Source organism: Copadichromis virginalis, unplaced genomic scaffold, assembly GCF_057382275.1.
Source record: "Copadichromis virginalis isolate Kocher_CV1m ecotype Utaka unplaced genomic scaffold, C_Virginalis_male_GT1.1 unmapped_scaffold_1, whole genome shotgun sequence".
Lineage (NCBI taxonomy): Eukaryota > Metazoa > Chordata > Actinopteri > Cichliformes > Cichlidae > Copadichromis > Copadichromis virginalis.
This window is the reverse complement of record NW_028188589.1, coordinates 7,153,001-7,178,743: the sequence shown is the minus strand read 5'-3', so window position 1 is coordinate 7,178,743 and position 25,743 is coordinate 7,153,001. Positions and strand designations below refer to the sequence as shown.

At 43.9% G+C, this 25,743-nt stretch overlaps 1 long non-coding RNA gene across 1 annotated transcript; it reads left to right on the top strand.

The window, feature by feature from the left end:
* The first annotated feature begins 508 nt into the window (after positions 1-508).
* On the top strand, positions 509-3,267 carry LOC146679700 (uncharacterized). The gene is made up of 4 exons (XR_014918633.1): positions 509-668; positions 1,571-1,713; positions 2,413-2,577; positions 2,655-3,267. It is a non-coding gene; the product is annotated as an uncharacterized LOC146679700 (long non-coding RNA).
* Positions 3,268-25,743: the final 22,476 nt, after the last annotated feature.

The window sequence follows — 25,743 nt, the reverse complement described above, 5'->3', positions numbered from 1 at the left end:
TGTTTTCTTTGTGTGCATGTGTGTGCAAAGGGGGAGGGCGGGATACCTGGCAATTACCCTTTAAGAGAAGATGGTAGGAAACTGAATATTCAAATAAAAGTTAGAAATATTTGTAAACAGTAGACACAATACACACATTCAAGTACTGTACTTTAGTTTTAAATTTTAATAAAGCATTACTATTTTCTACTCCAAGGCATTACTTTTGAGATTATTATATATTTTTGAAAATATAGCATAATGATAATACTAGTTATTGTAAACTTTACAAACCACCCAGCAGTATGTAAAGTCAAATTATAAAATACAAGTAAATAACAATTGCAGAACAGAATGTCAGTGTAATGAACACACACTTCGTTTTGACAAAGCGCACTGCTTAGGTAAATGATCTGAGTAGTTGTTCATCACTGAGCAATTTGTTAATATGTGTTTCGAGCCAAATAAATGACAGGGAGAGAGAGTGACGTCAGAACACGTCATACTCTAACCTCCCGGGAGCGGACGGAGGGGGTCAGTCGTTGGGATGCGCATGCGCAGACAGAGTGTGCGAGCGGCGGGCCTTGACCTTTCGGGAAAAAAACTCAAGGACGGTGACAGCGAAACGGATAACAGTCTTCAGTACCTGCTGGACTTTGAAGCTGTGGATTCTGGGACTGTTAGAAAAGGTAAAACATTTCCATTAAAACCTTATTACTGTTTTGTTTTTGTTACTCGTCATTGTAGCTTGCTGTTAATGTTGTGCTAACAGTAGCGATTAGCTAGATACGTTAGCCGTTGACGTCAGCGCAATTTAGTATCCAACTGTTTTCCTAACAAAACCACTGTTATAATTAAGTGAAGCTGCTCCCAGCTAATTTGAACCTTTGGCTTCTAAAATATGTGGTTCAATTGCGTGCTGCGTACATAACCTAATGTCAGCTAGACCGAAATTAAAATTTAATATATTGTTAAAGTCACTAAAATGGCGCCTGAAGCCTGTTGTGACGTGAGCTCTGTGTCTGCTCTAGAAACTCTGAAATTCTGTAGATCTGAGCCGTACATTAAATACTCACATGAACCTGTACTTTGAATTCTGTATGAGCTGTATAAAATGCAGCTATGCATAAGTGTTTTGAATGAATAATTAGATTAGATAACTCTTTATTGTCTAATCTAATTATATAGAAATGTGACATGAGAAGGTGTCTTTGACTGTTCCTGCATAACTTAGTTTCGGACTAGTTGACAAGTTATGCTCCAGTCATTTGATGTTTCCAAGGTAGATGTTCTTTTGTAATATAGTTAATTTTTTTGTATATTTCATTTATCCACCATCATACATACAAGCTAAGAAGAGGTCGTTATACTAACAAGAGGTATCAACGCTGGGCCAAAGTTCATCACATGGTTAAAGTTTGTAATCCAGCCAGGGTGTAAATATCACTCAGCAGCCAGAGCTGAAGCAGGTAGCATCAACACATAAATCCACTCTACCCGGCTTAAATCACAAGAGCACCTCTGACCAAAAAGCTGTAGATTTTTCTTGTTTGCACAAATTAATCCAGATTCACATTAATTGTGTTCACAGCTCCAACAAAATGAGGAAGAGGAGGGGGAGAAACACAATTAGGTTGAATTACAATTGGATGGAAGGCAAGGAGAAGGAAGCTTAGGATGAGGAGGAAGAGAAGCAGCAGGAGCATCTTTAGGGATCCCTATGATGTCATTGAGGTTTGTTTCATTAATATGGTCCTCTCACAAAGAAAGATGACTTGTTTTAGTTCACCTACTTCCTGTATTAAATAGTGATATGCAAAATGTTGTGAAAAACCATAGAGCAGGCACGTATAGTGCATCTGCAGGTAAATGAACATCAAATCTCTAAGACAGACTGAAATCTGTATATTTATCACCCTTATGATAAAACCCACGTCAGCCATTGGTTTATGGACTTTGTATTTTTTTAGCCTCAGCATCTGCTTTATTGCTGTTGCTATGTTGGGACCATATTAGGATGAGGGATCAGAATCTGGAGTCATGCACACTATTGTTTCATTTAGTGTGTATCCATAAGATTCGTACAGCAGATCCAAGTTGTGCCTTGAAAACAGGAAAGTCGTCTGCATAGAGGAGAACTGTAATAGCAGGCTTGTACACAGTGAGGCTTTGTGCACTCGTTTTACTTCTGTCACCCTGTTTTGATGCAGAATTCATTTGAAATCAGGCAAGAACTGGACTTATTTTTATAATGTGTTCTTGTGAATTGATTGTGTATCGCATATGTTTGATTTGACTTTCTGCAAGACAACAGTCGTCCACTGGCCAAAAAAGTTTTCCAAATACCTCCACGTGATCTAGCCTGGATTTAGAAAAGAATAGCAAAAAATCTGCACCTCCTGCTTCAGATGCAGTTTGTGTTTCTGTGTTCAGAGGCAGCGGCGAGAGGGGAGACCTCGGCTCATCCAGCTGGAGAGCCTGACCAGGAGGAGTCGAACATTAACTCAGCTCTTCCAGGGCACCCTGCAGACTCGGCTGCTGGCATCGGCGAGGGATGACGTGAACGCCAAACTGGAGTCCATCACAGGTCAACTGCAGGTATGCGAGTCAGACCTTCTGAGGAGGGTTTCACTTTTCTCTCTTCTTTATAATTGACTCTTTTCTCTCTCTTTCAGCTCCTTGTCTCAGAGTGGGAGGGATTTGAAGCACAAAGGGAGGAGCTTGTCGTTTGATTGGCTGATATGGATGTCCGCCTGAGAGGTTGACCAGCTGACAGGAAACACCAGTGAAAAACTGAAACAACTGCAGGTGTGGGCTTGTTTTGATATGACATATGTTTGATATGAAACATACGTCAGAGACATTGTCCTAAACTGGACTAACAAAGGACCATGAGTACAACATGAAACGTACATTACATGGTGTAATGCTAAAGTTCATTGATCATTTTAATCATAAACTTGTTGAAATATTTTTACTGAACATGCAAACATCTGCTGATGAAAATGTGTTGATTTATTGGTCTGTTATGAAGCTATTGCTATTTCTAATGTGTTTTATCACTTTCTGATGTTTTATTAATTAAACAATACATGTATTATTTGTTGTGTTATCTGTAGATATAGTATTTATATATATTTATTTATAGTATAGCAAATATATTTAATTATTACTGTTTAAAACACTAATATGTGACATGTATTAGTAGTGATGTTGTGCTGAGGGTTAAAATGCCTTTTTGTCTTTTGGTAACTACAAAATGACAATAAACCATTAATATATGTCTATGTGCTCGTATTTATTTTACCCTACTCAAATTCAATTTATGATGCATTTTATTTTGAAAGATTTAAAATGGTTTTTTAAAGAACCACTCAAAAAAGGTTCTTTAAAATGGTTCTTTTAAAGAACCATTTGAAGGACCTTTTTAAAAATGGTTCTTTAAAGAACCATTTTTAAAAAGGTTCTTTGAAAAACCATTAAAGGTGCCCCAAAGAACCATTTCTTGACGCTAACGGAGTTTATAAATAAGTCTTTTAATCGTATTAGTTGTAATTAGAAAGACGAACTCCTCTCTCCTGATTGTTGATTGGCTTTTTATGAATTAGGGTGAAAACTTCAAACCCACAAATACCCAAAGAAACCTGAAACGATGATTTAGCCATGAAGTGAAATCACACAGGGAAGCTGAGATTGTTTGTTGACCTGTGCTTCAGCATGTCTAACTGGGACCTTTACAGCAGTATTTCTGTGTTAGTTACTGTTCGACACCCTGTGTATCCACGATCAGTCGTCTGCACGTGTCCAGCCTCGCCCCTGTGTTCTACCTAAACGTTTCCATTCTGGTCATTCCCAATGAAGAGTCGACCATCTTTAACCGCTCCAGCTCCGCCTCCTGTGGTTTGTCAGTGCCACCGTCTCCGACACACAACAGCTCGCCATCACGAGCTACCGTCTCCTAAATTTTCCCTGTCAGGTTTTTGTGTTTCTTCTTTCACAGACCCCCCTGACCCTCACCTCCACCCACCCCACCTCCTCTGCACCTGCCCTGTGCACTGTGTTGTTCTGGACCAGCTTCACTCAGGCACCTTTCTCCTTCTCCTTCACACACATGTATTCAGTCTTACTGGCTCCACCTCTCCACCTGGTCCCTGTTCTCACTATAGTTCCCAGTGTTGTCTGCACCATCGCACACATGAAGGGCCTCAGAGTCGAGTCCTGATGTCATGGCGCCCCCGCTTTAAATCCGTCTGTCCCTCCTACAGCTCAGCTCACCTGTGCCTTGCTGTCTCCTGCACAGCCTCAGTATGTGCTCAGTATGTGCAGTACCACAGTACGTCTCTTGGTGTCCCGTCGTGTGCTTTTTCCACATCCACACAGATATGATACAACTTCTAACCTTCTCTGCACTTCCTCATCTACATGTAGAACCTCACTTCAGTAGCTCTTTCTCACGGTGTGGCTCATCAGCTCCATCCCCCTGTGGCTGCTGCAGCTCTGCACCCTGATTCTTCAGTACCAGGACGCTCTTCCTCCATTCCTCATCATCCAACACTGAGTTAAAAAGTCCCCTTCAGACCTCCAGATGTTTATCAGGACCATCATTCTTCATCTCCTTCATGTCTGCCCTCATGTCCTCCTTACTCTGACGTGCTGCACATCCTTCCAGCCTCAGCCAAGTCTTTTTCTGCTTCCTCAGCATCCGCTCTCTCACACAGGTCACTGTAAACCTGCAGCCACTGGCCTCCCGGTGCTCCCGTCTACTTTCATTTTCCAGACTCGTCCTACTTTTCGTTTGCTGTTGAATATGATCCTGAACGTCCTCCTTGTCTTTTCTTCTGTTCAGAGGATGCACTGAACACCACCATGACTCTTTCCCTCATACTTCAAACCATGTTTCAGAGGTTTGAAGTCACACACTAACCTGCTCACTTTATGTATTGTGTTTTTGAGCGTTTTCTTCTGCTAGTACCCCCCTCACAGCCTCCACCTTCACCATACGTCACCTGCAAGGTCACTGTCTTCAAAGGTGAAGCCTGAAGTAGCCCCTCCCCCTCCATTATCTGATTTCACTGCAGCTTTTACGAGTCAGCCGTGCTATTTCTGATAGGCACAGGCTCCCCTCTTCTCTCTGTGAGTGTCGCTCATAGAAAACTTGGACACATTAGCCGGTCATGTGAGCTGCTGCCTGTTAGTGCACACGCCGCTGCCGCCTCGCAGCAGCCTGGGATTCCTGATTTACTGCTAATTCACTGAGCAGAAGAACAGCGTTTAATGGGGCTCTTTCCTAAAAGTCGTGGCCTGTGTGAGCGATCGTGGCGTGTAGTGTATGTGTTGTTGGCAAGCCGTCACAAGGGGGCGCCCTTCGACAACTTACCTTTGATTTGTGACTCATGAGCAAGAAAAGCATAATGTCAGATTATTAAATGTAATTCATCTTCATAGTAAAGGAGGAAACACGGATGTTTCTCAGTGACTCGTGTTTGTTGTGCTGTGTTTTCAGTCAGTTTGAGACAAAACAAGAAGAAAAGAAATGAGCAGGAAGCAGAACACATCACTGTTTGCTCCTCCTTTTATATAATAGGACTAATACAGCAGTGTTAGATATGTAAATGGCTCCAGCTGTGATAAACTAAGATTCAGGAAGTTCTCTGATTGAAATGCTGACAGGTGATGGGTAACCCTCCCCAGCATGTTCCCAAGCGTTGCATACAAGCCACTGAAAAGTAGCTGACGACAGGCTGACTGTCTGTGTGGAGAATCAGTAGGAATACGATGGATGAGCACATGAATCTGACATATTTGGAACAACCAGGTCTCGTGAATGACGCCATTTTTACTCCACGTGAAGAGAAAAACATGTAAACAGATCGTGAGCATCAGATCTGTTTATGCTTCACAGTTTCCTGCTCGGCACAATCGTGGATCCAAAGACGTCAGCTGACGGCCCCGCCTGCCTTTGTTGTCTCTGCCCAGCCTTCCTGTCGTTATCCGTGTTTTTGCTCCCCATCCCCTCTGCCCTGTTGCCCTGACAACAGACAGACACCTAGGTTTCCTTGGCGACGGGGCAGTTTCCTGCTTGGACGCTGTGACTGTAGCACAGAGTGTAAGATGTGATTTCAAAGCCAAACCTGGGGATGTGTGTGCTTCACAGCACGCGGCTGTGAGCGGTCCAGCCTCACAGGACACGTCGAGCTTTGTCTGGTTTGGATTTAAGGAGCTACAGGTTAGAGGAGCAGGGACAGAAATCGTCTGTCAGTGTCCCCGTGAAGCCATCGCTGATGTGATTACTGCTGTTTCACATCAAACACTGCAGTTTTCCAGCAGTGGAAAGAAGCTGCTTTTGCTGGCATCCTTACTGAAGTTTAAAGTTTACATATAAGTCATGCAGACCATCACTGATGCAGGTGTGTGGCTGTGATTATGACAGTTGGACGGTTTCTCCCCTTCTTAGTCCAGAGGACGTGGACACGTTGGACTGACAGCAGCACTGTTCCCTCTTGTCCTCGGTCAGTTTGTATGTTATGTTTACATACGGCTTCTTCTTCTTTGTTGTGGATGCAGGGTGAACTGACATCATGCAGTCTGATTAACATTTCCCATCAAAGACCAGAACTGTGCTTTCCACAGATGAGAGCCGCTGCATGCTGAGCACATGTGGAAGAGGCTGCAGAGCATCGTGCTGCTGGAACCTCGTCAGCACGGCTGCTCTGGTGTTTCAGTGATGGTCTGGGGGACATCCCAACCACTCAGCACCCTCAGCGTCGCTCTAATAACAGCTACTTATTAATAACATTTGTGCACGAACCTGCCACATAATATTTTCACCTGGGTTCTTGGGGTGTCTCTGCACCTACACAGAATTGTTTCAGTGATGGATGGAAGAACCCTCAGACGATGCCTTGCGTTGGGTTCTGCGTCGACTGGACGCCTTGTGTCGGAGGTGAACCGTTTTGATTTAAAGGTTGATCGTAGCGCTCCCTCTGTGACTCCCAACATTAACTAGCTCACTCGTGAGCGAGAGAAGATCAGCTGTGATCCTGTCTGCTTCATGTCTGTCGTGCGTGCTCAGCACATATTGCAGGAACGTGAAATATTTTGTAGGTTGAGCACAACCAGTGTTCCCCAGTTTCATTACTGGGAGTTTGAAACCAGTGATTAGGCTGACCTGTACTGGCCTGATAAAGCACCGCTACTTGAAACACGTGTAAAAAGCTCGGTGTCTACATTGATGGTTCTTTTAAAGTGAAGAAGCAGGTGAGTGCAGTGTTCAGTCCTGCTTCTTTCAGTTAAGACAGCTGGCCAAGGTAAAGCCATACCTCCTAACGTCTTTGAGCGTGTTATTCACCTTTCCCTTACTTGCAGATGAGACTACTGCAATTCATTGTGTTATGGTCTAGATCAGGCCTCCATCCATCGTCTTCAGATGGTTCAAAATGCAGCTGCTCGCCTGCTAACTGGTACCAAACGGAGAGAGCATATAACCCCAGTTTTAGCTTCTCTACACTGGCTTCCTGTCTCCTACAGGATCCAATTTAAACTTCTACTTTTTGTTTTTAAGTCATTAATGCCCGAGCCCCTCCTCACCTGTCTGAGCCCCTCTCTGCCTATGCTCCAGGACAAACCACGAGGTCCAGCCCAAAACTAATGCTGTCCATCCCACGGACTAACCTCACATCCCGTGGTGATAGATCCGTCTCTGTGGCAGGTCCCAGACTCTGGAATAGTCTCCCCTTAAATATTAGATCTGCACAAACACTTGAGCAGTTTAAATCTTTACTAAAGACACATTTCTATGCCCTGGCTTTTAACACACTATGACCCAAGCATTCTGGTCTTATTTGAATTAGTTTAGTTATTGTTTTAATTCTTTTACTGTCCTATTATTGTTTTTTACTGTTATTATTGTGTTACATTGTTGCTTTTTAATACCATTTTTATATTGTTAAGCACTTTGTGCAGCATCGGCTGTTTGAAATGTGCTATAGAAATAAATTTGACCTTGAAACCAAACCTCCTTAGGAAGCGATTTTATTTTATTTATTTATTTAGGACCGTGCATGTTAATGAACATAAATGTAAAAAGAAAAATTACATGAATGTAAACATGCCAGATTATAGCCAAAGGCTAATTTCCATCTTTAATGAGGCCGTGTATTAAGTTTCACACAGCATGGGTGGAGCAGCTACTAACCATCACTGCAAGCTCGACAGCAGGAGCCGTCTTCCTGTCGCAGTATACCCCAAACAGCTAATTATTGGACCGCAGGGAAATGGGACGGGTGTTGGTGCCATGAGGGAAAACCGTCGTTCTCCTCGCTCCTCCCTTTGCCTCCTGCTTGCTTCTCCCGACCCCGCTGGTCTCCGCTTTCCACGACACTGATTAAACCCCCCTCCTCTACTTAATATATTATCATGCTGTTTACAACTACATGAATGTACTGTTGCTGTGATTTATTACTGTTACTGAAGGTCAGCGGCTCTGAACCGTAGTAAAGGGACCTCTGGCTAACACGTCGGGTTCGTGTCGGCTCGTAGCTGAAAACGAGCTTTACTTTGTTGTCTGGGTCAACTTTGCTAGCAGAGACAGAGAGGCGTTGAAAGGCTGCTCCAACAAACACGAGGTTGTTTCCATCGCTGCTGCTGTTCCATGTTGTTCAGCTCTTATTGTTACTGTAAGTCTCGTAGTTCTTATTTGTGTGAGGCTTTGCTCCTGCCCGTCACTCTGCTGCTGGAGCACCGGGATTTCCCCAATCAGGACAATAACGGATGTTTCTGTTCGTTTCTGGTCTATACATGTTTTATATCAGAGCATCTCCCAGAATCTGAACTGATCAAAAAGTGCCGACATGTCCGGAGGGATTTTGGCCCACTCCTCTTTACAGCTGCTTCCACAGATTTAGTAAAGGAGGCTCTGGAGGCTGGCTAGCCCACTTCTTCTTTAGCCCCTGCTTTGTTTGCACCCATCCACGGCCACCACTGTGTGTTTGACTGTGGGGATGTTGGTGTGTCACACTCAGCATTTCTCAGCCTTCAGCCAATCATCCAGACGGTCAAACCTCAGACGGGCTTGTACATGCTAAACCGCGTGGGTGCTGCAGTAGTTCAATCCTCTACCAGTGTTACCAGTATGTGGTGACTGTCATCCACCTGCCTTCTCACCATTAACCAGCTCCTCCTGTGTGAGTTTCCTTTCCTATGATCATCCTCCACCCATGAGGCTGACAGATCACATCATGGTCAGAACTGCTGCACCCACAGTCACCGAGCTTCATGCTGACGCCCTTTGCATCTATATGCTGAGAGTCCCACAGCCAGTCTGTGGGATCCAGGGTTGTAGAGGATCACACACTTCATTCAGGGACATGCAGATCTGTTCATAACTGATATGTTTTTTGTTCGATGTTTCTAAACTCAGGTAAAAATCAGAGACTGTTCATTTCTCTGTAAGTGAGCAAACTTATAAATTCAGCAGGGAGGATAATTGTTTCCCCGTCGTAGTTCAGTGTAGCTAGTCTCTTAACCCCCAACCAACCCGCTGCACCTCCTCCCTCCCCTCCCTCTCATAAAATATTGAGAGAGCCTGGCACTAGGCCAGACGCCCCCCTCCCTCTCTGCCAGGCAGACGGCCAGCTGACGGAGCACGTGGCTGTGGGAGGGGCACGAAGGGCGGCTCGGCTGAGGAGATACAGTAACCATGAACATATTCGTTCTCTAAATGAACGCCACGAGTTGTTCCCACATCGAGCTGCTCTACTCTGAACTCATTCACACGAGCACTTTCTGCTCGAGTGCTTCCTCTGTTCACAGCCACACTCACGGATGCGCTGGAGAACAGCTCGGGTAAGAAGTGTGAACAACATGCTGGCATTTCATTCTACCTGCAGTGGTCAAATCAAGGCAGTGGTCAAATCTAGCTTCTTTCAGCTCAGGCAGCTGCAAAAACAAAGCCAATTCTTTCACGGCAGCACTTTGAGACAGTGATCCAGGCCTTTGTCAGCACTCGGCTGCATTACTGTGATGACCTTCATGTTGGGGTCAGCGCATCATATATTAGTCAAAATGCTGCAGCTCGTCTTTTAACTGGCACTCGAAAGTTTGAGCACATTTCCCCTGTTTTAGCTTCACGTCACTGGCTGCCCATTTCTTTTAGGATTCATTTTAAAATTCTTTTATTTACTTTTAAAGCTCTCCATGGCCTCGCCCCATCTCATCTCTCTGAGCTGCGACAGCCTCATACAGGCCAGCTGATCAGCTGCTCCTGCATGTACCCAGGACTGGGCGTAAACTTAGAGGAGATCCTGCTTTTGCTGTAGCAGCTGCAAACTGTGGAGCGAGCTTCCTTTGGAGATCAGACAGGCCTCTTCTTTACCTGTTTTTAAGTCTTGAAAACCCGCCTCTTTACCCTGAGCTTTGACACCACGTGAGATGTTGGTTTTTATTTCAGTTGTTTTTAGGTGATTCGATGCTGTTTTATCTTGTTTTGTTTTCATTTGATGTTTTATGTGTTTTATTTATTTATTTTGCTGTTTTCTGTTGTTCTATTGTTTTAACTTATTTTCCGTGCAGCACTTTGTTCCTGTGCTGGCTATTTTAAAGTGCTTTATAAATAAGATTGGATTGGATTGGACTGCCACCAACAGCTCTGTAACACACTGTGCACACAATGCTATCATTGTCTTTTCTTTTTAGCTGCTTTTACATTTTAGTTGCTGACTTCTGATAAACTGAATAAAACAGGAGAACACACAACCTGGAAATCTTCAACCACACACAAAATACATACGTTTCCCTGGTAAAGTACACAACCTCTGCAGTACCGCTGAGTTTTCTACAAGCGCACAAAGCTGCTGCCAGCTCTGCTGCTGTGACCTGTGTTACCTGTGTTAGGCTCTTACATCCATACGATGGTTGAAGGACCGGCCGTGTCCCGTCTTCCTTCTGTGCATAATCGTGGCCCCTGCTGGAAGCTGACCCCGTTCTCCCACAGTGTTGCTGAAATGGTGAAACTGGAGCACGAATCGATCTGGGAGCTTTGATGAGAGATCAGCTGAAGTTTGACTGCAGCCTGATTCACTTTAGGACAACCAGTTTGCTTTTAATGTTTTTCTGCCTGATTCATTCTGATACACAAACACAGGCTGAACGGTGTCTGTGCTCCCACATCCTCAGTGTCTCAGCACCTCTGCATCCTTCACTCACTTCTTAACATGCTTTAGCAGGACGTTGATGTGTGTGTGTGTGTGTAGATCTATCACAGTGAGGAATGGAGGTGGTGTCAGTGTGGGTCAGTGTCACTGGGAGCTGTGGGCGTCTCCACAGTGGGCCTGGGAAACTTTGAAAAGATGTTTTCTTCTTTCGGCCATAAAATCCAGATCTTGGTTTCCTCTTTGTGAGCACAACAGAGACTCCCCTTGTCTCTTACACAGCCCCCCTTTGGCTTTCATGCACACACACCCACTCAGGGAATAAAGTCACTGCAGCCATTTAGCTGCTTCTCAGCACTCGCTGCATAACCTGAGGTTGGTCAGCCGGTCGACTCGTCGTGCATAGTGACAAATGAGGGATTTCAAATATTTCCAAAGCGATGCATCAGGTTTCTTTGCAGATGAAGTGAGACGTGGATGTTTCACAGCACCAATGAAGATTGTGTTTAAGTGCAGCCGGGCGCACGCTCCCCCAGCGACGCCAGCTTCTTCTCACCGTGCAAACACTTTGATTTGAAATAGATTACAGCCGTGAGTGTTTGACTGTGATGGACTGGTGATGTGATCAGGGTCGCAGGTTTCCACCCGCCTCGTCTCTTTGCATGCAGTGAAGGAAACTATGCAAACTATGCAAGGTGTGCAGTAACAGGTCTGAACAAACCAGCAGCAAATAACTTCCAGTCTCCACAGGTTCAGTGCAGCTGGTGTAACAAACGTTTGGTTACAACATATTAATGTTCGCACACTGCTGCAAAAACAGTTTTATTAAAATGAACGTGCACTTTTGTAGAAGCTCGTGGTGAACGCTCCACTGCCTTTGTTTTATTGTTACTATTATGTTGTGATGGGTTGAACAGGATGACTTGAGACGTGTGCGATGTGACAGAATAGACAGATGGAAGCCTTCATGTTGGATCAGAACGACGTCGGGCTTGTTGGTCTGCTGTGGTTTGATCAGAAGACTTCCTCAGATCAGCACCGTGGCCCTCCTCTTCCTCTCCCCCATCTGCTTCTTCTAGCAGCTTCCAACACACTGAGGTCTCTGACAGTGAGAGTGACTCCAGTGTTCCTGTAACTTTGAAGCAGAGGTTCAAGACAGATTTGATCTTTCCTTTCCTTCTGTTTGGGATTGAAGTGATGTAATATCAGGGGGGGCTATGATGTCCTGTCATTCTCATGTAAATCTGTGTTGGGAACATTAATGTTTAGTAAATGTGAAGTTAGCAGAGCAGTTTTGGTCTGAATCACTGACGTCTTTCTTAAATACTGCAGGAACAGTTAGGAGTGTAACTGTAATCTGTAATTGTAGTTTGGCTGAGCTGGAGTCTTTGGGTTCATCATGTCGTTGGATGCTCACCTCCTGCAGCTGCTGGCTGCTCTCCCAGATGAGAGATGATATCTGAATGTCCTTTATAATAACCTTAATTCACCTCGCACACACACAATGAGCTGTCTAATCAGCTGACCGGAGCAGGTGCTGTGTGTGAGAGCGATGTTGGGGTTGTGAGGGCCCAAAGAGCTGGATCTCAGCCCCTGTGGAGGACAGAGGGGGTATGGACGTCGCGTGCGTGGAAACCACTCCTCAGCTACTAGCTGCAGATGTGCAGTGCACATGTGGAACATGCAGCACCTTAAACCAACATTTCCTCTGGAGTTAAACACTCTCCCTATCTGTTCACATACAGGTCTGTGTCCTCTGTACAAACCGCTGGTGACCGTAGCAAACTGGCAACCAGAGTAATGGTAAATGCACTGGTTCTTATACAGCACTTATATAGCACTCTTCTACCCTCCCTAAGCACTAAACCAGTTCCAGAGCATCTAATAAAAGCACTGGCAGCAACAGGGGCCAGTATCCCGCCCAAGGTGACTTTGGCACGCAGACTGGAGCAGCCGGGGATCGAACTACCGACTGACGTCCTGAGCCACAGTCGCCTCTTTTCCAGTAGAACATAACTGCCTCAGCTCTACTCGACTCTGTCTCTCAGTTACAGTTGAGCACCACCTCGGTGTGGGTGGGGCTGTTACAGCAACACAACCTGGAAGTCCCGTGACGCAAACACAACAAGCGATGACATCCCGGTGATGGAACATCTGCACCCCGTCACTGGACTTCCTGTGTAGCCGTTTCCCTCGTTGCCAGGCAGGTTTGAGTCTTGAAGGGTTCGCTCTCATAACTGATCCAGTGATGTCACTTCCTGGCCATCAGCGGCATGTATCTGGGACACAAACTGGGCTTGGAACTGGGTGAGAGATGAAACTCTGAGAAGCTCTTCAGACGACGCTGACCTGCATGACTGAGGACCTGCACAGACTTGCTGCCTCGCTCTTTGTGAGGAACGTCCTTCAGGAGTATGAAAGGGAAACTAGCAGTTTATTGAAACCAGCTCCGCTTCAACCTCAGATGCACACAAAGTAGACTCGTTCCCCAAGAGTTTGCACTTTGGATCCCAGGTATCGAACCAGCAACCCTCTGATTAGCAGATGAGCCAGTCGGGCTACAGCTACCCTACGTGTGTGTGTGTGTTGCCTTTTCATTCACATAATCCATCTTATCTCTAATGAAAAAGCCAAATGAAATCCTCAGATTTGCCCCTCAGGTTCCCACAGTGTTCAGGTCACACCAGGCCACAGTCCCACATTTGAGCCACGACTGTGGGTCACACAGAGGACAGAGCATGTCCTTTAGCCTTCTTTGTTTTTGGATTGTGTGCCACAGAGTCTCCCTGAAGATGATTTTGGCACGTTTGCTGAGATTGTTTGAAAAACAAGCTGAAGAACACGTCCACGATGTCACAGCAGCTGTGGGCCTCGATGGAGCCCACGTTTGTCCTGGAGGCGTCCTCTGTGGAGTGAGGCCGGCTCACATGGTTCAGTCTGAACAGGGTGAAGCTCCAGCTTTGACCTCATTAACTTCCAGTAGTGGAAAAGCAGCTGTAGCTGCATTTTTCATCACTATTAATGGGATGCTGCTGGGACCTGCTGTTAGTGGGAGCTCAAAGCCTGAGGCCATCATTAAGATCTGTGTGGGTCTGTGTGTGTCTGTGTGGGTCTGTGTGGATCTGTGTGAGTCTGTGTGAGTCTGTGTGGGTCTGTGTGTGTGTCTGTGTGGATCTGTGTGAGTCTGTGTGGGTCTGTGTGTGTGTCTGTGTGGATCTGTGTGGGTCTGTGTGGATCTGTGTGTGTCTGTGTGGATCTGTGTGGGTCTGTGTGGATCTGTGTGGGTCTGTGTGGGTCTGTGTGTGTCTGTGTGTGTGTCTGTGCGAGTCTGTGTGGGTCTGTGTGGATCTGTGTGAGTCTGTGTGAGTCTGTGTGGATCTGTGTGTGTGTCTGTGTGGATCTGTGTGAGTCTGTGTGGGTCTGTGTGTGTGTCTGTGTGGATCTGTGTGAGTCTGTGTGGATCTGTGTGTGTGTCTGTGTGGATCTGTGTGAGTCTGTGTGGGTCTGTGTGTGTGTCTGTGTGGATCTGTGTGGGTCTGTGTGGATCTGTGTGAGTCTGTGTGGGTCTGTGTGTGTGTCTGTGTGGATCTGTGTGAGTCTGTGTGGATCTGTGTGGGTCTGTGTGGATCTGTGTGAGAGACCCAAGAAGGTAAACGAATAGATGGAGAGCCACGTGGTGCAAAGTGTGTAAGGATGGAGCACCCCACCCTGCAAAAAGAGAAAGGAGGTGGGGTTAGGTGAGCTTTGTTTATGTGCAGACGAGCGTCCACATGATGTTAGGAGCACCGAACCATCTCTCACCCCGTCGTCTCCTGTGGAGTGTGTGGCTGCTCCCCCACAGCAGTTGTATCCTCTCTCGTATCCTCCGTCTCCTGGTGTTGTGTTGCTCCACAGTGAGTCGTAGTAGGAGGCTCACATGCTGTCAGGGTGGGTCCCTGCTCGCTCTTTGTGTGCCTGTCGTTGGGGGTTTTGGTGTTTGCAGCTATCAGGAGGTTTGTGTTGTAGCCTGATGTGAGAAGTGTTGTTATTATCATCATTTTTAACATTTCTGCACCGCTACAATAAACAGACACACACCCATCAGCCTGTTTACAGATCTATACGCCCATAAAGACGTGAAACACACATTGCACAAATCTACTATAACGTGTTCATATGTGTTATAAAATAAAGAGGTAAAGTATTAGCTGTTCAGGTTGATTCATAAATATGACCTCAGCACGTGAAATCCTTCTGCTGACATCCCTAAAAGCTCGTCAGACCAACGAAGCCGTACAACACAAATAACCAGACCAAACCAGGGTTGTGCGTCTGTTGTTGAGAACATTGTCAGTAAACCACAGTGACGTCCTACAGAGGACTCGTGTTGTCATTATTTTTGTGTATGTCGTGTGAGCTGAGAGCTGTAACCAAAGGTAGTGAGCGCGTCGGCCTTTAACGTCGCGGCTGGTTGTGCGATCGTGTCGCCGCTGAACTCGTGAGAGTTTGTCTCAGGGATCTTTACATTTGAAGTCAGGTGAACATCCAGTGAACTAACAGAACATTCAGGAGCATTTACTCTCATGAATGTCAGACAAACTGAGGTTTGTGTGTCAGTTAGATTCTTTAAGTCATTAAAGTGTCTCTGTTAGGAAAAGCATCTGTTTCCTCCACCTCTGCAGAACTGCGTGACCCGTAGCATCATTGCAGGAAGTATCCTGTGACAATGAGTGACTGCACATCATCATTATCAACACATAAACCTGTGGTCTGGACCTGCAGTTCTTATTTTTACTGTCTGGTTTTGTGTAAAGCAGCACTTCAGTAAGCACCTGTGAAGCACACAGTCATAGTCGAGTAATGAAGCGATCCATATGTGAAACATATTCCACGTCTACAGGATAGTGGAGGTTACATGGGTCAACCTGGCAAACTGTACCAGCACATGTGATCACACTGATAGCAGAACACAGGTATGTGAGTCTCTACGACGAGGTCAGAAACCAGTAACAAATGTTTCATGTGATTCGTTTTTCTCCAGTTTGTCTGCAGTGAACCTTAAATACTCACTGAACCAGCTGTTTCCTGATGTGGTGACGTGTGTCGGTGATGAAGCCAACACTCTGTCCAGTGTTGGGCAAGTTACTTGAAAAAAGTAATCAGTAACTAATTACTTCCCAAAAAAAGTAATCCCGTTACTTTACTGATTACTTATTTTCAAAAGTAATTAATTACTTAGTTACTTTTTAAAAACACGATTTCCAACCTGAGTAGGTGATAAAGCGATAGATCTTTCAGCCCAATTCTACTTTTTCTGCATAATCCATCATACAAAATGTAATCAAATGGAAAAGTCTCTTTTTAAAACTTGTTTTATTAGTTTTAATCTTTTAACTTTATGCATCAAGCAAACATTTAATTATCTGCAACATTCTCTGACTGGAAGAAATTAGTTTAACATTTAAACCTATTTTCTGCACATTCCAGCACATAAAATAAAATATTTTTTGTGTTTACACTCAGTCTTTCAAATAGATGCAAGTAAAACACAGCAGAAAATAAATAAAGTCAAAGACTCAGCGGTCCTGTTGCTCTGTTTTCACCTGTAAAGCAGGAGTTGGGTAGGCGGAGGTTTACCCTGGTGCAGGTGTGCCGCGGTCAGTGGAAGAATCCACGAGTTTCTCTGTGAGTTTCCCATTACGTCGTAGCTACTCGGTGCTTGTTGGAAGTTTAGGGGTTTTTTCGCTGTAAAAAGAAGTTTTCTTCTCACGCACAGCGGACACTAATGTTTTTGTCACTTTTTATGGAATCAAACTCAAAGTAAGGTCAGTACTTCCACGCTTTAAACGCTGCACGCTCATACTCTCTCTGCACTCGATATGTGATCCACTGTTGATCTGCACACAGCTGTTGTCACTAACGTCGCACTCGCTTACGTCACTGTCATGAGACATTCTCGCAAAAAAATCACGGTTTTAGTAATCAAATCAAATCAATCAAATCACTTTTTATTGTCACATCACATGTGCAGGCACACTGGCACAGCACATGCGAGTGAAATTCTTGTGTGCGAGCCCCACAAGCAACAGAGATGTGCAAACACAACAACACAAACGAGCAAAATACAAGAATGGCCAACCTGAAACTAATAAATATATGTACAATATATAATAGTGTATGCATTTCTGGATGTGTATACTAAATATTTTCCTACGTGTGTGTGTGTGTGTGTGTGTGTGTGTGTGTGTGTGTGTGTGTGTATACACATTTTTACAAATTAAATAGTAAAAAAATAAAATAAAATAATAATAATAAAATATATAAAATATACAGAGTTGAATATGTGCAAAACAAGTGGCATATATCAGCAGTTACATATACATATACAGTGTGGAGTGCATAATGTTGCACTCCATAATGTGCATAATGTTGCACTAGTAACGCAGTAACGCAGCGTTCCTACGGGAAAGTAACGGTAATCTAATTACTGTTTTTGCAATAGTAATCCCTTACTTTACTCGGTACTTCAAAAAAATAATGGGATTACGCGTTACTGGAGCGTTGTTCTCCTCTGTAACAAAGCAGTGATAAAGGAATAGATGCTGATTTTATTAACTTATGTCTTTGTGCTGCTGGATTCAGTCTGAAGCAGGCAGCAGTGCTGAACCTACCAGTGTAAATGTGATGGTGGAAGCAGAGGCCAGCACTTGGCAGTGCTAAACACAATAAAAGACTCACAAGTTCCTGCTCAAAGGTCAGCTGCCTTCAGATCAATCATTAACCTGCAGCAGGTTGTGGCCTGATGTGTTTGTAAGAGTTTCACTTTCAGGAGGAGAAGATTTAAACGAGTCACACAAATGTGAACTACAAAGTCTGTGACACACAATTTATGCAAACTGCAGTAAATCTGACCTGAAGAAATCCAGTCTTCTGCCTGTTGTGGTTGTGACAGCTGCTCGTAGGAGAGTTTGTTTGTAGGAGGTGGAGATGTTCTCAGATCAAGTGCGTAATCGTCTCTTTGTGTAGACGCTAAAAGCTGTGAGCCAAAACTCTCTGCTCTGAAACTCTTCACTCAGTCCTCACGCTGAGAGTTTAGAGGCTGAACTTCTTGTTCCTCCATAACACTTTTCATGAAACAGCAGAAATGAGCTTGTGTTTCTCAGCAGTGCGCACACAGAGAACCGATCCTCTCTGCTCAGTCTGAACAAATCAAAGTGAAACGTCAGTGAAAACACAGCTGCTGATCAAACTGTGTCAGATTAATGCCTCAATGTTTCACTGTGAGGTTAAAAAATACATAAAAATGATTTAAAGAAGTAGGAGGCAGATTTTCACAATAAGAGCACTTTGTTTTTAATTCAGTTAATGTCAAACTGTCATCAACACCTCTGTGTTGTCTCCGTCTCTGAGCAGATTCAGGCATTACTCAAATAATAAAGGCTTTCTTTCACTATTATACTTTTCATTAGTCTCCAGGTTGATGATTATAAACAGAATTATTAAAGTTTTTATCATTTCAGGCTGAAAATCAACATGAATTTGGTTCTAATCAAAGAAGCTCCTTTAATGTGTGTCATTAAAATCCTCACACAGACTTAAAAAGGCGACATTAACATTAAAATAAATGAAAGAAGCTTCAGCTGAGAGCTTCATGCAGTCATCATCAGCAGCTCATAGCAGTCACAGCTCTTTATTACGCAGCTTTGCAGGAATTAAAGTGGCTGAAGTGTCAGAGTTTGTGTGAGAAGCTGCTTCATGGACAGCTGTACACACGTCTTTATTATTTCTTCATAAATCAAACACACAGGTTTGTCTGCAGATGATTTAAAGTGTGTCGTTGTGCAGTTAAAGCTGTTTGTGTGACGCCCTGACCTCCTGTGAATGAAACAGCCAATCAGATCCATCAGAGAGAGAGCAGGAAGTGTTGTGTGTTTGTGACAGAACAAGGAAACAGTGATGATGATGAACATAAAGGTCCTCTGATGTTTCCTGTTACAGTAACGCTTGTTCATCTGTTGCTCTCCTACACTTTCCTATAAATAAAGGAGAAAAAGTCCGTTTAGTTTCATTTCCTACAGCTCAGAGTTACACTTCACATTCCTGCTGTCACATCAAAAAGCTTCACTTTGGTCCAACATCTACATGTTAACATGAAACACAGACAGACTCAGAACATCTGGAACATCTGCACTTTGACCCAAACTGTTATAGCAGGATATTTTCTGCATATTTCTTATGTTGGACCTGTTTGAACTGTAAACGACCTGTAATCATCTGTAAATGGTGTGAGACACACTGAGGCCACCTACAGGGCAGCTGGGGAACAGCAGGGATCTGAAATCATACGAGACGTTAGTGAGAAGAACAAACGGACTTAAGATGGCTTGAAGTGATCAAAGTTGATCTAAAACAGAAGATAAATCCAAAGCAGCATCAGATGAATGTTACCATTTCCAGTTACGGTGCCCTTCATCTAATATGGAAATGTGTTGTTGTTTTTTTAGCCGTGTTGTTGTTCTTCCTATTGTGTTTAGGCCAGAGATGCTCTTCAAACAGCTGACAGACATGACCACATTACAAGAACATGGTGTGAGTCCGATTTGATATTCCAGTCAACGCTGAGAGACCTTAACCAGGAAGTCAGAGGTCAGCTGATGCTGCGAGCAGGAAGCGAACCAAGGGAAAGGTCCACTCTACTCAATCTCAAAGAAAATATGCTGGTATTTGTTGATGTTGATGGTACAATAAAAATATATAATATAATAAATAATAAAATATCATGTGATGATGAGATGTGTTGTTGGTGTTTGTATTTTCTGTAAATGTCTTTTTTAATGTAAATGCTTTGTTCCAGACGGACAGGGAATCAGTTGCTGTACGATGACATCATCTTGATGTTGACGAGGAGGGCGAGAAAAACTAGTTTTGTCCTGCAGATGGCGATCTTGCACCGTGTTCAGAGAGCCGACACTTTGATGGTGCTGCTCTACTCAGCTTACTTTAGCCTGGGTTGGACTCTATATGAGCAGCTTCCACTCTGGTTTCACTCTTAAACACACTTGTTTGATTTCACTTGTAAAAGTTGAAGAATAAATATTTTATTACAAAATGATTTGTTGATGCATTTTTTTAGGGTCAAATATCTTGTTTGATTTGAGGAATGAACTGTTAGGGTGGAAAAAGTGAATCAGGTTAAAATAGTGGTGCTTTATATCAGTGAAGATGTATAATGTAATTTAAAATGTTGATGATGGGTTGTAGTGGGCTTGTACTTACAAAACTGCCTCATTTTATTGGAACGATCCACAGTTGCATCCATTCACGGATGACATCTGACATCATTTGACATCTGGTCTGAACACGTTTGTACACAAGATGCCTCAGTTCTGGATGTTCCCACAGACTCCTCTGTGCACCTAAAGGAAAGGTCAAGGGTCAGCAGCACATGTAGTTGGGACAATTCTTCAGTCGCACAAACTACATAATCATTTTCCTCCAATGATGACTTTTCACTTGCAGAAATGGTCCTGTGTGATTTCCAGGCTGTGATATAAAAACTAGTTCCTAATGGCAGCGACTCACTCAGTAAACATGTGTTTCCTTCACCAACCTCACACACAGATCCAATAAGATCAGGAAGTGGGCAGTATAGTACAATATGTGTTATTCTGTGCTGCACTGCCCAAACTAAAGATCTGCTGAAGTGTTGGAAATGATCCAGATGTTTATTTTGGACGATACAGCAGAAGATCAGACATGAAAGTGGAGATAACACAGAAGACCTGCAGCAAAGGTCAGAGGTCAGACTGGGCCCTGGATTCAACAATGAGCCAATGATCATCAAGCAGTGACTAAAGCAGAGCCCTGACGTTCTGACATTCATCACACAGTCAGAACAAATGTCTGCTGATGACTTCATCTCATGAAACGACTGATAGATGTCAGTTCATTGATCAGCTGAGCTGCTGATCTTCATCGTCACAGAAACATTCAGCTTGTTTCAATCAGTAAATAACTCCCACTACTCCCAGTTTGAACTGTTCCCACTCAAAATGCTGTGAGAACAATGATCATTGTAGAACTTCACAAACATCACGTGTTGTTTTCCACATGTAAGATCAGCAAACACACAGAAACTTCCTGTTGCCACACACGGCCTCTAAAATCTCTTCCACGCTTTCTGTCTGAAGTCCACTCTCTGTGTCGGATCCACAGGAAACAACAAGATCTTATTAACATGGTTTTCAATGTGTCTCCTTCCAAAAAGTCCAACCAATGAACAAATGTGTGTATTTGTGGAGGCCGAACAAAAGCATGACACATTTCTCTGTTTCTATAAACTGGAGTCAAACACAAACATGAAGAGTTTCACTGACAGACTCCAAAATGCCCCCACAGTGGATCAAAGGGAAATCCTACAGTGTGGCCAGAGACTCTTAATGGCTCCAACATCAACACATCCACAATGTTGGATCCAGTTCTGCCTCACAGAGTTACTAAGACACACCCTCTGCCAGCATCACAACAGCTCCACCTGCTCCACCTGCCTCCTCAGCATCTGTACACCTGAAGAGAAAAGAAAGGCTCCAACAGCTCAAATCTACAAAGGATTCATGAAGTTTCATCCAACAATAACATGTTTGCCTTCCACAGTGTGCTGTTAGACACCACTGTACCTCTGCCATTTCAAAAAGAGCAGCTTGGGAACATTTTGGCTCCAAACACTTTGTGTTTAAGTTCTTTGTTTTCTTTGTGAAGCCGACAACATCTGGAGCTTTGTGACTCATAGAAACATCATTTTGTTCTTTACATGACAGCAGATTGGGACTGAATAATCAATCACTATCAAACCAATAAAGACAAACATGCTGATTTTACAGGAACTTTGTTGGAGAAGCTGCAAAGACATGAAACTGGTGGAGATCCCAAACCAGTTGATAGTGCTGGTTATTCCAAATAAAGCTGTTTCCCTTTGAGATGAAATGACTTTGTGTCCTGATATATAATAAAGATGTTGTTGTTTTTGAGCCCCTGTATTAAAAGTAGTTTAAAGTCAGCTTGAGTTTGATGTCTTTATGTCAAAGCTGCTCATGATGTTGAGCTGCTGATGGAATAAAAACAATATAAAAGCATGTAGTCCAGACTTAAATGTAGCCTGTTGTTAGCTGAGGTCCACACACAGTGTTTGACAGTGTAAAGTGTGTGAAAGGGCTGCTGGTGGAGCTCACTAGGATGAGCAGGTGACCACGAGGTGGAGAGCAGCTGGCCTGGCTTTGACCCGGGCCACGCCCCCTTTCTCTCTGCTTTGCTGTCACTTATCTTCACTGCTCTGTCCAATAAAGCTGAAAAAGGCCCCGAATCAAAGAAATCTGCTGCAGCCTCTGAAATGTCTTCTGTTTCCTTCCCGACGGCTTTTTCACCGTCAGCCCATCAGACAGTCCAGCAGCATTTATGATGATGTCATGATGTTGAAGAGGCTGCTACGGTGGCCTCCCATGACCCCCAGCCTCATCACAGCTGAGATGCAGACATTTGAAAACATTCAGCAGACAACTGAATAACAGTCCAACACAACAGTCTGTGTGCAGACACACACTGACCTTTCATAGAGTCAAACACAGCTGGTTGAGTCATTTCTCTGTGAGTCTAAAGTGAATCTAGTATTTGAAAGTCCACTTCCTGTATTTGTTGTTGAAGACTTCTTCAGCTTCTTCTCAAGGACATCAGCTGCTTGTTTGGCAGCAGAGGCAGTTAAGAAGCTTCCTGAAAAACACTGAACAGTGAGTTCACTGTGGCATATGACAGATTCAGCTTTCTGTGTGCAAATGTGTCTGTGTCGACCTTTCAAATGCTGTTGAATCCAAAACATCAGCGGCTCCTCGGCTGCTCACTTCATGCACTTCTGTCTGTGTGACAGTCCAATGACATCACAGCTGTTTCCAGCCCCAGTGTCTCAGGACTGGACACCTTTAAACATGTCGAGGATCAAACAGCGTCCAGCTAAACACACATGAAACTATCAGAGCTGACAATCATTCCAATAACATCTAATGGTTCATGTATGTAGACACAGGACTACAAGGAAATGGCTCTCAGCATCTGGCTGTGGGAACACATGAGTCCCTGTTTGTGTTCAGATTGTGTGCATGTTTTAGACGTGTGTCACATGTAGAAACACAACAATCCCACAATGACACACAGATGTGTTTGACACAGCTGTGCAGCTGTAAGTTGTTTCTAATGATTCATTGAAGCTCTTCTAACATTCTGGAGACGATCAGTACATGAATCTGTTCAACACGACAACAATTTGACTTCAGTGTGAACGTTTGCATTAAATAACCTTCTTCATCCAGCTGACAGCATCTTCATCCTATGATGTGAACAGTTCCTCCTGTTGATGACAAACCTCTGACAGGATCTGCTTGAGGAGCTTTTTCATGTGCAGCTCTCTGAGCTCAGGGCTGAGCTGCTGTTTCATCTTTAAGAGCTGCTGCCTCCTCGCCGGACTTGTTCTCCTCTTCTTCTCCTAATGACACCATTTCTGCTTCATATAAAATTCAATAAAGATGCTGACATGTATCTGTAGCAACAACATCATTGAATCTAGAACAACTGGAGCCAAACCAGTGGCTCTGCTGGGATCACTGGTGAGCCAACACTTCCTTGTTGATGCAGATTTCAGGGCTTCCTTTTGCTCCTCCGTTATAACAGTTCTCTCTTCTCAACACATGATGACACAAAGGAATCAGCAGTGACAAAGATGATGCTGAAGAGAAGCACACACTTCACACATATAACAGAGCAGTGCAGTTACACACACCTCTGCTCGACATCAGGCCTCAAACAAAGACACAAAACACTAACTTGACTCTAAACAGAAGAAACGAGCAGCTGTTTCTGTTCTGTGCTTATTTATATTTGACACACATGCTTCTCTTTGTGCAAACACACATCGCACTATAAGGGTAACCTCGCACACAATGATTGGACAGCACAGTGATGATGCTGGGAGATCCTATACGCAGCAACACAGAAACACTGAGAACTTTAAACAATGATGGAAAGTGTTATAAATGACTTGTTGGCCTCTGATCTGTCACAAACAGCTGAAACGTGTCTCTCATGAGTCACATGAAGGTTTTTGACAGAAAGGACAAAAAGTAGCTGCAGTCAGTTTGTGTCATTTTTATATTTATTCATCTGGGAGAAAAATCTGAGGGACATTAAAATGTGTTTTCAACAGAGACAAGAACATGAATATAACAGAACAGGTAAATGAACATGTTTCAAGTAAACAGCTGGACTGATCAGGTCCAAACACAGAGTGATAAACTTGTCAAACAGCTGTCATATCTTTATATAGAAGCTCTTTATAAATGCTGCTCACTGCAGTCTGTTTACTAATAATGTCAAAGTGTTAGAAACACAGAAACATCAGAATGGTCTTTGTTCACAGAAACCTGTCTGGGATCCTTTGTTGTTCTTTTGATGCAGAGTTACATTATAAATATAAAGAGTTATTTCAGAGTCTCATCAGTTTTCCTGCATGTCTTTATTTAACACATCAGCAGGGCTGAAGCTCTCATGTTAAACACACACTGATCTATGGACACGTTCATGTGTTTCTAACAGAACCAGGCTGTTATCAGCCTGCACTAACATTATGTCACACACACTGAATGTAACAGTGACAGTTTACATCATCACACAATCAGCTGTGATTGTTTCACTGTCATCAAACGAGTCAACAGGAAGTAGAATCAATAGAAACCAATCATTTACTGACAGCATGTCTGATGGAAATAAGTGCAGATTATGTATGAAGTCTAACTGCACACAGTAACTGTGTTACAATAAGGACTTAACAGCGCCCTCTGCTGGAGTGTTTCAGTACTGCGTTAACTAGAATACACCACCTCCTCCTCACACCACCTGCTACAGCTCTACTCTTCTATGACTACAGTCATCCACAGCACTGATGTGAGGTCACATGGTTCATATGTAAGGAGCACAGCTGACCTCAGGTCAGTTTAATGACTGTGAGCAGCAGCTGTGTTATTGTCACTGTGACAGGGAGACACTCTCAGACACAGCGCTCATGTCAGCTTGTTCTCATGCAGGAGGATCAGGAGCTCCATGTTTGTCTTTCTGTTTGAATCATGATGTGTTTGTGCCATCAGAGTCTGTCATGAGTACTCAGGGTTTCACAGCAGCTCTTCTGGATGCTGACGAGGACTCCAACCTCATGTTTCACCTCTCTGAGCTTCTGATGTCTGTGAACACTCGTGTTTCTTCTCTGGGCTCATCTGGACAAAAACACCTTTCTGTGTTTGGCTGCAGCCTCATTCTGACTGACAGGAAGTGTGTTATCCATGAGCTGCACTTCTGTGAGGAAGTTTCCTGCTGTGTTTCCTGTCTGTGGACAAACACGAGTGTTCCAGCTGAGGACTTGGTTCCTTCCACCTGTCCATACAGGACATCACGCTGTCTGCAGCTCTGTAAATGCAGCTCCAGGTCCTTCCACGTGCTGCTCTGTATTTGTGCAGTTTGTAGTGTGTCCTGGGAAACGTAGCACACATGGTGTTCTTCTGCTGTTTCCTCCTTTCACTGAGTGTGAAACACTGACGCTGTGCTG